At 39.2% G+C, this 12,037-nt stretch overlaps 1 protein-coding gene across 16 annotated transcripts in view; it reads right to left on the bottom strand.

Annotated features, from left to right (window-relative positions):
• The window catches only part of CLASP2 (cytoplasmic linker associated protein 2), a 650,335-nt gene that overhangs the window by 210,781 nt on the left and 427,517 nt on the right, over positions 1 to 12,037 (bottom strand). The window lies entirely within an intron of this gene.

The raw sequence follows: 12,037 nt of genomic DNA, 5'->3' as shown, positions 1-12,037 counted from the left end.
CCCAACCAAAGAGGACTACAACTGAGATTTATGTTTTTAACTTCAAGAGTTACACTCTTTAATTAGTCTATCTGCAAATTTACTAGGGCTGAGTGCCTAACTTCACTTCCAAAACTTAACTGAACTCCTAAACTTAGGAGTATATAAAGTTGGTGGCAAGGTGTGAGAGGGAGGGGGTAAAAGCTTCAAATGTGTGAGGCTTCCTACAGATCCCTGGCAGGAGGAGATAAACAGCCCACTGGTCCCAGAATAAAGTGGGATTGTACAAGAAATCATTATTATGGAGGCAGGAGTCAAAACATTAAACCCTACTGTAACCAAAAGGCAAACTACTGAACTGAGATATCAAGAAAAGTTTTGAGTCTAGAAAAAATAAATGTGGAAAACACATGAAGAGACTATTACTCACAATAGAAATCAAATGTTTAACTGTTTTGAAAAATAAGGAGTGGCCAAGACCATCAAAAGAAAAAGCCCAAGACCAACACCGGCACTTAAAAACACACCAAATCATGACTGAACACAGAAGCTCAAATTACAAATAAAAAAAAATACCATAAAAACTGAGTGAAGAGTTTAAGACATGGTAGTGTGCTTCTAATTTCATCCATAAAAACAAACAGCTTAAGGGAGCACTACAAAGCAATGGCTGTGAATTAATTTCCCCTTATAACAAAAATATATTTTTCAGAACTCTATGGACAAATATGACTGCTTCATCTCACTTGTCCTCAGAGAAATTAGAAGCATTACCAACCTGAGTATGCAGAGGATGACTTGATATTCTCACTAGGCTTGTAGATAGTACTATAAAGTAACATACCGACCATGAGGATTTCAAAAGACAACCTAAATTGAAACCATCATTCTGAAAACATTTTAACATGACAACTTATGTTCTCATATCAGTATTCCCAACTTCTTATTTCTGCTTGTACCAAAACCTGGTTAAGGGTAAATAAGTTTATTAAGAGAGAAAAAAAATTTTGATATCTATACCTTAGTCCGTATGTCTCCCAAAAGCTGAGAGCGGTAAATTATTTGAGAGAGAAAGTGAAAAAAGCAAACAATGATTACTGAGTATTGTGCAAAGTAAATGCTTATCACTATGACAATGGTTATGAAGCAAAGCAACATGCCCTCCCTAACCTTTGAACTCACCGGCTTAAAAACATTTACCTCTTCCATTTTCTTGTCTTGCATCCATCTTGCACACTTAAACCCTCAAAGTAAATTTTTATTTAAGGGAGGTAAAAACCCTTACATACAAAAGCATTCTGTACTGCAAAGAATAATATTTCTAAGTTTATGCCTGCGCTTTCTAAATCAAGCTAATCCTATATTAATCCAGATCATTTTGAAATAAAGCAAAATCAGATGAATTCATCCAATGCACACACAAACCTTTTAGAGAAGACTGATTGAGATAAAAGCTGATCACCCCGAATGTAAAAAATACAAGCACTCTCTTCTCTGGGTATCTTGGCAGAATGCTTGGGATTGTGTGGGAATCGAGGTAAAGGCTATATTTAATCTATTTTCTATATTTAATCTATTTAAACTATATTTAATCTATTTTCTTTATTTCTTTGTGTGCTTAAAATAGAAAATAGAGAAAAATATAGTATTAAATTATCTTTGTTGCAGGAAACAACAATTATCTTTGTTGCAGGGTATGTTGCAGGAAAAAATAACAAGGAAAGCTTGCAAATTCTCAAATCTTATCTTATCTTATTTTTATTACTATCACCATGATTAAAACAAAAGGTTATTCAAACTTATGATCTGAATAAACTGTTTATCTGCCATGCAAAACACAATAGAAAGCTGGAATCACTAGAAAGCAGCTTCATGAACCACAATCACTAATTTTAGACTATTTCACCTTAAACAAAATAAACACTATGTGCTATATAGTACATAACACACATATACACGAGTATCTTTATTTGCATATAGATATATAAATATAAAAGCCTGTCAAAGCACTTCCACCTATGGCATCATCCTTTACCTCTGCCACTCCCCACTCCCCCCCATGACAAAAAACATCAGATTGACTGGCCATTCCCAAATATGATTTAAAAAAAAAAACTATTTTGGTGATTTGCATATTCCCTGCCTGCACTTCCTGTTCCACCAGGCAGTACAGATAAAGATGTTAGTTTAATTCTTCTGCCTTGGTAATGTTAGTTATACTACTGTCTTCCCAAAAAATAATGGCAATAAAATGCAAGTTTGTATTTTCTTCAGGAACCTGAAGTTTGATAATAGCTTTACTAATTTGCATCAAAATTTAAGTATGTGACCATCTCTGAGAAAAGGTAACTAAAGTCACCAAAAACAAAAAAATGATATTTTAATGAATTCAGTATTTTTAACACAAGTCCAAATACAATTCTTTTATGTGAAAAAAATAGCTGTTATTTACCTTAACAGGTGTTACCTAAGGACAATAAGCAGATATTCTCACATGCGGGTGACATCATTCACAGATGGACAGTATTAAAGTGTACTGTCACTTTAAAATTTGTAAAAGTCTTGAGACTGCCCGTACTGCACATGCGCCGGTGCCTTCCCACCTGACTTTGGGAGGGTTGTGAGAATATCTGCCTACTGTCCTCTGATAACATCTGTACATTACCTCAGGACAAGCAGGCAGCATATTCTCACATGTGCGACTCTCTAACTGTCAGGATCATAATTTTGAGGCTGATGAAAGCAGAGTTGGAGGGAAGTTAGTATCTAAGTGGATTATAAATTTTGAAGAATTGCTTGGCTGAACCGACTATCCCATCTGGAATGATTCTCCAAACAGTAGTGGGATGTGAAGATATGAATTGAGAACCAAGTGGCTGCTTTACAAATGTCCTCAATGGGAGTAGAACATAGATGGGCTACTGAAGTCATCATTACTCGAACTTTATGTGCAGCGAAATGGCCTTCAAGCACCAGCCCAATCCAAGCATAGCACAAAGAGGTTCATTCAGCTAGCCATATGGATATAGTTCTCTTGGTGACAGAAACCCAAAGTCTATTAGGATTGAAGGACAAGAACAGTTGAGTAGTTTTGTTGAAGCTATGCAAATAGAATATTGTACTTTTGTATTTTCCTCTAATTGATAAATGTCTTTCTTGCCTATTTTATTATGTATGTGGATTAAAAATAATTTTAATAAAATAAATTAATTAATAATAAGCAAGAGCATGTTTACAGTCCAATGTGTGGCATGCAGCTTCACCAGGGTGAGTGGGTGGTCTTGGAAGGAAGACAGGAAGAACTGTAGACTGGTTCAGATGAAATTCCAAGACAACCTTTGGGAGGAACCACCCTATCATGTAGAATGTTGTATAAGGACGCTGGGAAAAATGTATTGCAAAAGAGGGTGATTGTGCGTAAAAGTGATGTAATTTGCTTTTGAGATATTTAATAATGTTTAAAAAAATAAAAGTTTGGAAACTTTTTGAAGATCCCTCTTATACAAGTGTTTGATGTTCACTGACTCAATGGACAGATGTGATGCAGACTAAGAATACTACTTTCTAAGTGTGATATTTTAGAGATGAAGATGCAAGTGGTTCAAAGGGAGGTTTCATCAGGGTTAAGTATAACATTAATATCTCAAGCAACTGGAGGCTTGATTGGCGGTTTGGTATGAAGGCGGCTCGGTATGAAGGCAGCTCTTTCATGAATCTGGGTACTAAAGGATGTGCTGATAAAGCTTTTTTAATGCAGAAGCGTATGAAAAACTGTAATAGTACTGAGATGAACTCTGATTGAAGTAGTTTTGAGACCAGAGTCAGAGAGATGCAGGAGGTGGTCCAGAATTGATGAAAGAGGACAAGTGATTGGATCTAATGAATTTGAATTATACCAGATTGTGATGCAAGTTCACTTAAAGCAATAACAGCGTTGTGTGGAAGGTTTTCTAGAAGCTTCAATGATGCTTGATACTGGTGTCAAAAGTGGGAAAGTATTTGCCTCTTGGGAGATACCATGCTGTGAGTGCTAGCGAATATAGATTGGGATGCAACATTGGAAAGATTGGAAAGATTTGAAAGGGGATGGGTTCTTGTACACTGTACTGTAAAAGGAGAGGGAACCATGGTTGTCGTGACCACTGAGGTGCTATGAGCATCATAGTGACCTGCTCTTGGCAAAGTTTGAGTAGAGTTCACCCATGTAGGGAAGGGGAAGGGAATGTGGACTTGTAAACCACCTTTTTGTGGCTTTGGCATTTCAAAGCTGACATTCAAAGTGGTGGGTACTGGAGGATTAAGTGACTTGCCCAGGGTTACAAGGAGCAGCACTGGAATTTGATCTCCGAACCTTTGGGTGCAGAGGAAGCAGTTCTACCAGTGAGCCACACCTTCCCCAAGTAGAGGAATTGGAGGGAAAACAAAGAAAATCGTGCTGCCAGTTGAGGAGAAATGCATCAGACTCTAAATGACTGGGAGTGTAAATTCTGGAAGAAAAGACAGGAAACTTGTGATTGGGGGGGACACAAATAGGTCCACTTGTGGAGTCCCCCAGTCCTTGAATATTTGATGTAAAATAGTTGAACTGGGTGACCACTCGTGAGGTTGCAGGAGTCTGCTCCACCTATCCACTAAAATATTCCCTTTCCCCGTTATATAAACAGCTTTGAGAAATATGTTTCAAGTTTATAGTGCAGGACCAAATTTGTTTTGCTTCCTGGCAAAGCTGGTGAGACCTTGTGCCTTTGTTTACATAGTACGTACATGTCTATTTGGTTGTCTTTTTGAATGAGAACAACTTGATTGAGGAGGCGATCCTGGACCGTGTGCAGAGCATTTTGGATCACTTTAAGCTTGAGGAGATTAATGTGAAGAGTTTTCTCACGAGTACTCCAACTGCCTTGAGCATGAAAGCCATCCAGATGAGCTCCCCAGCCAAGCATGGAAGCATCAAGTTGTTAATATCTTCTGATACGATGGAGTATGGGACAGAAGTCTGGAAAGATTGGTCAGTAACAGCTGCCACTGAAGAGACTCACGAAGGTCCATGGTTACTCGAATCTTTTGGAAAAGTGTTCCGGAGAACTGAGACCACTGGGTCAGGAGAATCCGCTGAGGTTCTCTGAGGTGTAGACGTGCAAATAGAGTCATGTGAACTATAGATGCCATATGACCCAGAAGATGTATTATTTGGTGCGCAGTGATGCATTGGAGAATGGAGACTTTCTGGCAGATTTGCATCAGTGTGTCTAGCCTCTGGTGCAGGAGAAAGGCTTGAGCTTGAGTGGTGTTTAAAGTGCTCCAATGAATTCTAGCATTTGAGTGGGCTGTGAGATTTCTCTTAAATGATTGCAAAATTTCTAGAACACGTAGAGTGGAATCCAAGGCCAGCTGAGCAGCTTGAAGTGTTGTGGCCTTGACCAAACAGTCATCCAAATAAGGGAACACACAAAAGCCACAAGAACATAGCCATAGCCATTATTACTAAACATTTCATGAATACTCTTGTGTACTGAAGCCGGCTCAAATGGAAGCACCTTGTAAATGAGGCGCAGGACGTGCGCGAGGAGCCGCTTCCCATAGCTTTGTGCAATGCAGCACTCAGGGAGCCAGCCCGAAGACCCTGCGATGATCGCACCAAGGACCGGCCTGAAGCTAACACCGGGGGGGCAGGCCAGAAGGAAAGGCACATGGAGGGAGAAAGACAACAACGGTAGGGGAAATGCTTTTATTTAGTGATTTTACATCTGCCCTAATTGTCTGTCCTAACTATCTGTTCAGGAAGAAATGCATTTGTTTGTTTTTCTCTGGGGGTTGTACTGCTTGCAGTCTTGCATCTTAGTTTGTTTGTGAATATTAGTACTTTTAGTTTTTGGTCCTGCATTTGCAAGGGTTTGTTTGTGAATATTAATACTTTTAGTTATCTGTTTTCTGGTAGGAATGAATGTTGAAAAGCATACAGTGTGCTTTGTGTATTTTAATTTTGTGATTAACCATTATGTGTTGTTAATACGATTATACTGTATATGTGTATATATGAAAAATGGATGGAAAAAATGGTGTTACAATTAGTACTATTATGGGGGCGGGGTCTGAAGCTGAGATTGGGTGGAGATGGGCATGACTTAACTCAGTGTTCTTCAACTGCCGGTCCACAAAATAATTATTTTATTTCTGCTGGTCCATAGGTGTGAAAAGGTTGAAGAACACTGCTCTAGAGGATGTAAATGGTTGAGTGTATCTCGTCTTCGTGTAATAAGAGATGCATCTAGGTGTATATAACCTCTTGGATGTTTGAGATTTGCATGATTTTGAGGAGGATAAGGTGACCATAGTCTTCATGCCTCTTAATTTTTGGGGTTGCTTCCTCTATTGTATCTCCAAACAAGACCTCTTCCAGTCACAGAATATTGGCCAAACATTCTTGTACATTGGCATCAAGGTCTGAGACTCAAAGTCATGCCTGCTGATGTTCTTGATGTGACATCAAATACATCAAAGACTGAGCGTGCCTTGAACTTACACGTTTCAAAGAGATCAGTGTTGTGTTGAAAAGATTCCAAATGTTCTGAGGGTATGTATTGTTCATAATGAGAGAGATTCTGAACCATAGATTTAATCAGAATGCCATGTAAAAGTTATAGCTGAGTATTCTATTACACAGCATAGAACTTTGGAAAATTCTGTGACCAAATCTGTCCAAAGTTCTACCTTAAACAAACCTATTATTTGTACTTATAGGCACTCTAATTCCAATATTTCAACTAACAATAGTCCCCATTTCATTCAAAATACAATTTTCTTATGTTAAATATTAAATTCATGATCAAATAACTACTTTAACAATATAAATAAATAATCATGAAGTGCTCAGTGCCACCACCAGGTCATTGCTAATGCAGTTCAGACCACGATAATTTTGGAACCATCATTGCACTTTATTATTCCCTGCCTTCCATGAAGCATAATGTGCAATGGCTTAGATGTTAATCAAAAAAATCGTTGGTATTCCAATTACCTATATAGTTGTTTTAAAGTGCTATCAAAAACATGTTTAGAACTGTACTTATCTTGTTGTTCTTGTTGCTCTTCTGCCCATTGTATAACTATCATGTATTATGAACTGTATGAAATTAATCCATATAAAGTGCTTGTGTAATAAAGCGCTGTCCAGTGTTGTTTTAAAATAACATAGTCATGCTTGCAATCAAGTCTAATCTTTCACTGCCCTCCAACCCAAGCTGGGTTTCACATTCGTCTTCAGGGAGAACAATGCCTAACTGAAAAAACACTATGATGCGATATAACTTTTCTTAGTTCTTGTTGTGCAAATCATGTAAAAGTTCTAAATGACTCTTCATAATAATAAACTTAAAACTTCATACTTATCATTTGGTTGGAAACTGTCTTAGGAACTTCAATTCTCAGCGTGTCAGCAGAACTACGCAGTGATATTTTTTAAAGCTTGTCAAGGGATTATCTCTCAGCCAGGCCAGTGGTAATGCTTTTGAGCATAAAGTTCCTGATTGGATCAGGCTCAAAGTTCCTGATTGGATGTGTGTTTCTATCTCGTGATTCAAACCAAGGGAAGCAACAGTTCTCCAATTATAAATAAATTTCTAATCTTTGCGGTAATAGTGCCTGAAAAATAACCTCCACCATGTTTTAAACAAATTTGCTATAACATAGTGAATCGCAATTCTTGTAGAGTGTGATTGTGACTGCTCCAATGTTGGGTGAGTGGAGCTTCCACCTTCCCTGTCCGGATACTACTGGGATGCTCTGCTATACGAATCTTCACTGGACGCTGTGTGTGACCAATCCTATATAATAAAACGCTAGCCGCGCATGCGCACTCCTATCCGCGTGTTCCGTGATCAGTAGGTCTGTGGCCGCAGGAGTGCACATGCGCGCCTAGCTGTGACAGGAACCCGGTAGAGAATCTGGATGCGGGCCTCCCTGCTCTTCAACTCCTCCAGGCAGTGGCAGACCAAACAGGACTGTTCCCCTTTCGCAAACGGCGACCGCCGAGGGAGTCCACACCACCCGTTGTGGCCTCCCCCAGGTGAGGCCGAGCTGCCTACTGACCTCTCCGAACTGCAGCACGGACACGATGTGCCTCCGAAGCACAGGTACAGGCCGTGCCGGTGCGACAGGTATGTATAGGTCTGTCTCTGCAGCAGCTTCAGCGCCAAGGTCAGCACCTTGGCAAGCCAGGCATGTCCCTGCCTCCCCCGCCACCGGGCTCGGGCTCCTGGGGGCCGGCGGCACGAGCCGATCACAGGACCCCGGCCGGTGCTGAAGCCCCGCCTCCCCGCGAGGAAATAACAAAGCGGCCCTACACTCACAGACCCACGAGCAGGGTTGCCATGGAAACCCAGCCGGCATAACAAAAATAATGCAGTCGCAAGGGTTAGTGAGAGGGGATCAGGAGCGACATGCACAGCAGGGGCTTAGAGGGCAAGAGAGCTGCAGTTGGAGAGACTGAGGAAGGGAATGTTCAGATAAAGAGCTGAGACTGAAGAAGGAATAAAAAAAAAAAAAGGAAGAGACACCTACAGGGAAACACAGGATCAGGAGCATACAGAGAAAACAGAAGTTTATAGGAATCAGGAACATATAGAGAAAGGAGAGCAGAGACCCCTGCAAGAAGAGAAAAAGAGCAAAGAGAATGGGGATGAGAAAGAGAGCAGAGATGCTTGCAGGGAGAAAAAGCGAGGCAGTAATGTTACAGCTTGAGAGTGCAGAGTGAGGAAGAAAGCAGAGACAGCGCTACACGGGGAAATGGAGGGAGGAAAGAGACAGAAAGAAAAAGACAGACAGACATATTCTAGCACCCGTTAATGTAACGGGCTTAACGACTAGTGTAATATAAATTACAAAGGCAGATGATGCAGTATATAACCCCCGAGGAAGTGCAATCTGTGTGCTGTTTTAACTTGAATGTCTTCCTTTTGTTGGGTATAGTTATTTCATTGGTGATTATTGCCAGCTCACAATATTTATATTTCCCACAAGTGAAATGCCCGGGATTCAGATCTCCCTTTGTGAAAGGCATTTTCACCAATTCCCCCACATTCATGCTACGCTTATAAGCAAAGCGTGGAAAGTCTCTCAATGATTGATGCAAACCCAAGACATGCCAATGTTTGCAAATAGCTTGTTGCACTATATGGATGTTAGCGTTACATGGCAATACACATATGAGCCTGTTGTCACTGCAAGTGTGTTTGTCATTTCTCGTATTTTGGCTCCATTCTTTGTGAGTGTATCTAGCTCTTTTATAGCCTTTCTTTATGATCTGTGGCAGATACCCACGTTGTAAAAATCTCCCAAACATTTCTTTTGCTTTTAACTCATATGTTTTCTTGTCAGAACACAAATGCTTAACTCGGAGGAATTGTCCATATGGGATGCTATCACTCAAATTTTTTGGATGATAACTTCTATAGTGGAGCAACAAGAACAACAAGATAAGTACAGTTCTAAACATGTTTCTTACAGCACTTTAAAACAACTATACAGAAATGAAATAAATGGACTTAAACAGGAAAATACATCGATGAAAAATAATGTGGAAAAAATAGATAAAAAGATAATTGAAGTAACTCAAATCCAAACGACACTGATTAAGGATAATCTTAACCTTAGGAGAAAGGTGGAAATGATGGAAAATAATATGCGATTGAATAATCTTAGATTTTTGAACTTTCCAAAGATTCCTTCTTTATCAGCAAAAGAAGTTTTGAAAAAGTACTTTTGTGAAGTTCTTAATGTTCCTAATGATGCCTTTCCTCCCTTTTCCAAAATTTATTATTTGCCAACATCAAAAAATTTGGAAGAACAGCGACCACCAGAACAACAAGGTCAGGGTGAACAAATGGATATAACATTATTATTGGAATCTTCAATGAGGGAGGTAGCTATTCCAGCTACCCTATTAGCTACGGTGGTTTTATCACCAGATAAAAATTGGATATTACAGCTTTATTTTAAGAACAGACATAAAGAATTTCTTGGACATAAAATTCAAATATTTCCAGATGTGACAAGGGAGTCTCAGAAACGAAGGAAGGGATTTTTGCTTCTTAAGCCTGGGGTCACTGCAATGGGGGCATCATTTCTTTTACGATATCCTTGCAAATGCATTGTAAAGTATAAATCTTGCAATTATATTTTCTTTGAGCCCTCTCAGTTGACAGGATTTCTCTCCAGGAAGGGCCTTGAAGGGGAAAAAAAAGATCTCAATGTATAAATTTACTCTTGGTCCACTCTCATCTGACCGCCTAATTGCAATTTGAATTTATTCTTTTTCTTTTAATAATTCTCACTCAGGAACATCTTGGATCTCAATTTAATTTTGGGACTTTAATTTTGATGAGTAAATAGTAATTTTGTCATATAATTGTTACTTCATTTGTTTTATATTATGTTGACTCATTCATATTCTGTACAAGAAGATTATTCTTGATAATATGTTCAAAATTTAAATAAAGATTAAAAAAAAAAAAAAAAACCAACTATACAGGTAATTGGAATACCAGCAATTTTTTTGAGTAACATCTAAGCCATTGCACATTATGCTTCATGGATGGCAGGGAACAATAAAGTGCAATGATGGTTCCAAAACTATCGTGGTCTGAACTACATTAGCAATGACCTTGTGGTGGCACTGAGCACTTTATGATTATTTATTTATATTGGTAAAGTACTTATTTGGTCATGAATTGAATATTTAACATAAGAAAATTGTATTTTGAATGAAAGGGGCACTATTGTTAGTTGAAACAAAGTTCTACTTTCTCATCCATGTGAGTTACTCATGTAGGTTCTGAAGCTGTTAACCTTCTTTAGAGCAGATTCTACCAGAAAGGACTGATGTTACAGCAGAGGTCTGTCAAACTCTGGACAAGACTGTACCCTAAATGTGTACCCTATATGAGGTGTCTAATTTACATGGTGCTGCTAGGATTAGAAGTGGTGTTTCCCAGTTCTTAAACATTGCTTCTTTCATTAAATTATGAAAGGACAGTTTTAAGCAGTCCTTTGGTCATTGCTTGTATCTAAAACATCTATCAGCTCAGTTCTGCTTCAAACTCCATTTTAATGGGGAGAGAATGGCCCATCTGCCTGATGAAAGTTGTGAAAGATAAATTTTCAGATGGTGATGTTCTGTGAGGTGGAGGAGATGGGTTTGATGGTATTGTTGAAACAGTGACCAAGCCTTGGTATATCTACGCTTTGAATGCATCAATGGTGTAGACGTTTTAGATGACTCAGAGGCATGCCTGGAGGGGGAAGAATGTCTGTGCTTCTTAGCCTTTTTACGAACAACCCCCGATGAAGGCAAAGGTGATGAAGAAATAGTTGTTTGAGCCGTCCATGTTCTCAGTATTGATGCCAATGTCAAAGGTGGTCAGTGAGCATCAGCATTGAAGTCAGTAGACGTAGTTGATGTTTCTGGTGTCCCGAAAAGCTTTCCATATAGGGCTTCTCTGGCCTTTCAGCGATCTTTTCTGAAGCTTAGAACAGAGAGTGCAGGAAATATCACGGTGTTCTGGATTTAGCCACTGTATATACCAGTCGTGTGGGTCAGTTGCCGAAATAATCCGCTTACACTGGGTGAGCTGCTTGGAGTCTTGAACATGGACACTACCAACATGAAGTCAAAAGACTCAATGATCAGGGAAGGTCGAAACAGGTCGGCTGAAACAGACTGAGAAGAGCCCAAAGGCCCCAAACAAATATTTTGTTGAAATCAAATAATGTTTTAACTCAAAAGAAAAAAAATATAATAAAAAACAAAATGAAGAAAAAATAGAAAGGGAAGGCAAAAATATCAAAAGTTTGATGCACTTGGAAAGACTCCAAGAAACACAGTTTCTTAGTTCCGTAGAAAACTATGAATTAATGGTCCTGCAAGCCGAAGTTGGGCGGCAAGGCACTGGTGCATGTGCAGTATGAAACTCTGAAATAGTTACATTTGAACTTTTGGACCTTTTTTTCCCCCAGGACAAGCAGGCAACATATTCTCAGTGACATCATCCATGGAGCCCGG

Source organism: Geotrypetes seraphini, chromosome 2 (genome assembly GCF_902459505.1).
Source record: "Geotrypetes seraphini chromosome 2, aGeoSer1.1, whole genome shotgun sequence".
Lineage (NCBI taxonomy): Eukaryota > Metazoa > Chordata > Amphibia > Gymnophiona > Dermophiidae > Geotrypetes > Geotrypetes seraphini.
The sequence above is the reverse complement of the archived record's forward strand: the minus strand, read 5'-3'. Positions and strand labels throughout refer to the sequence as shown.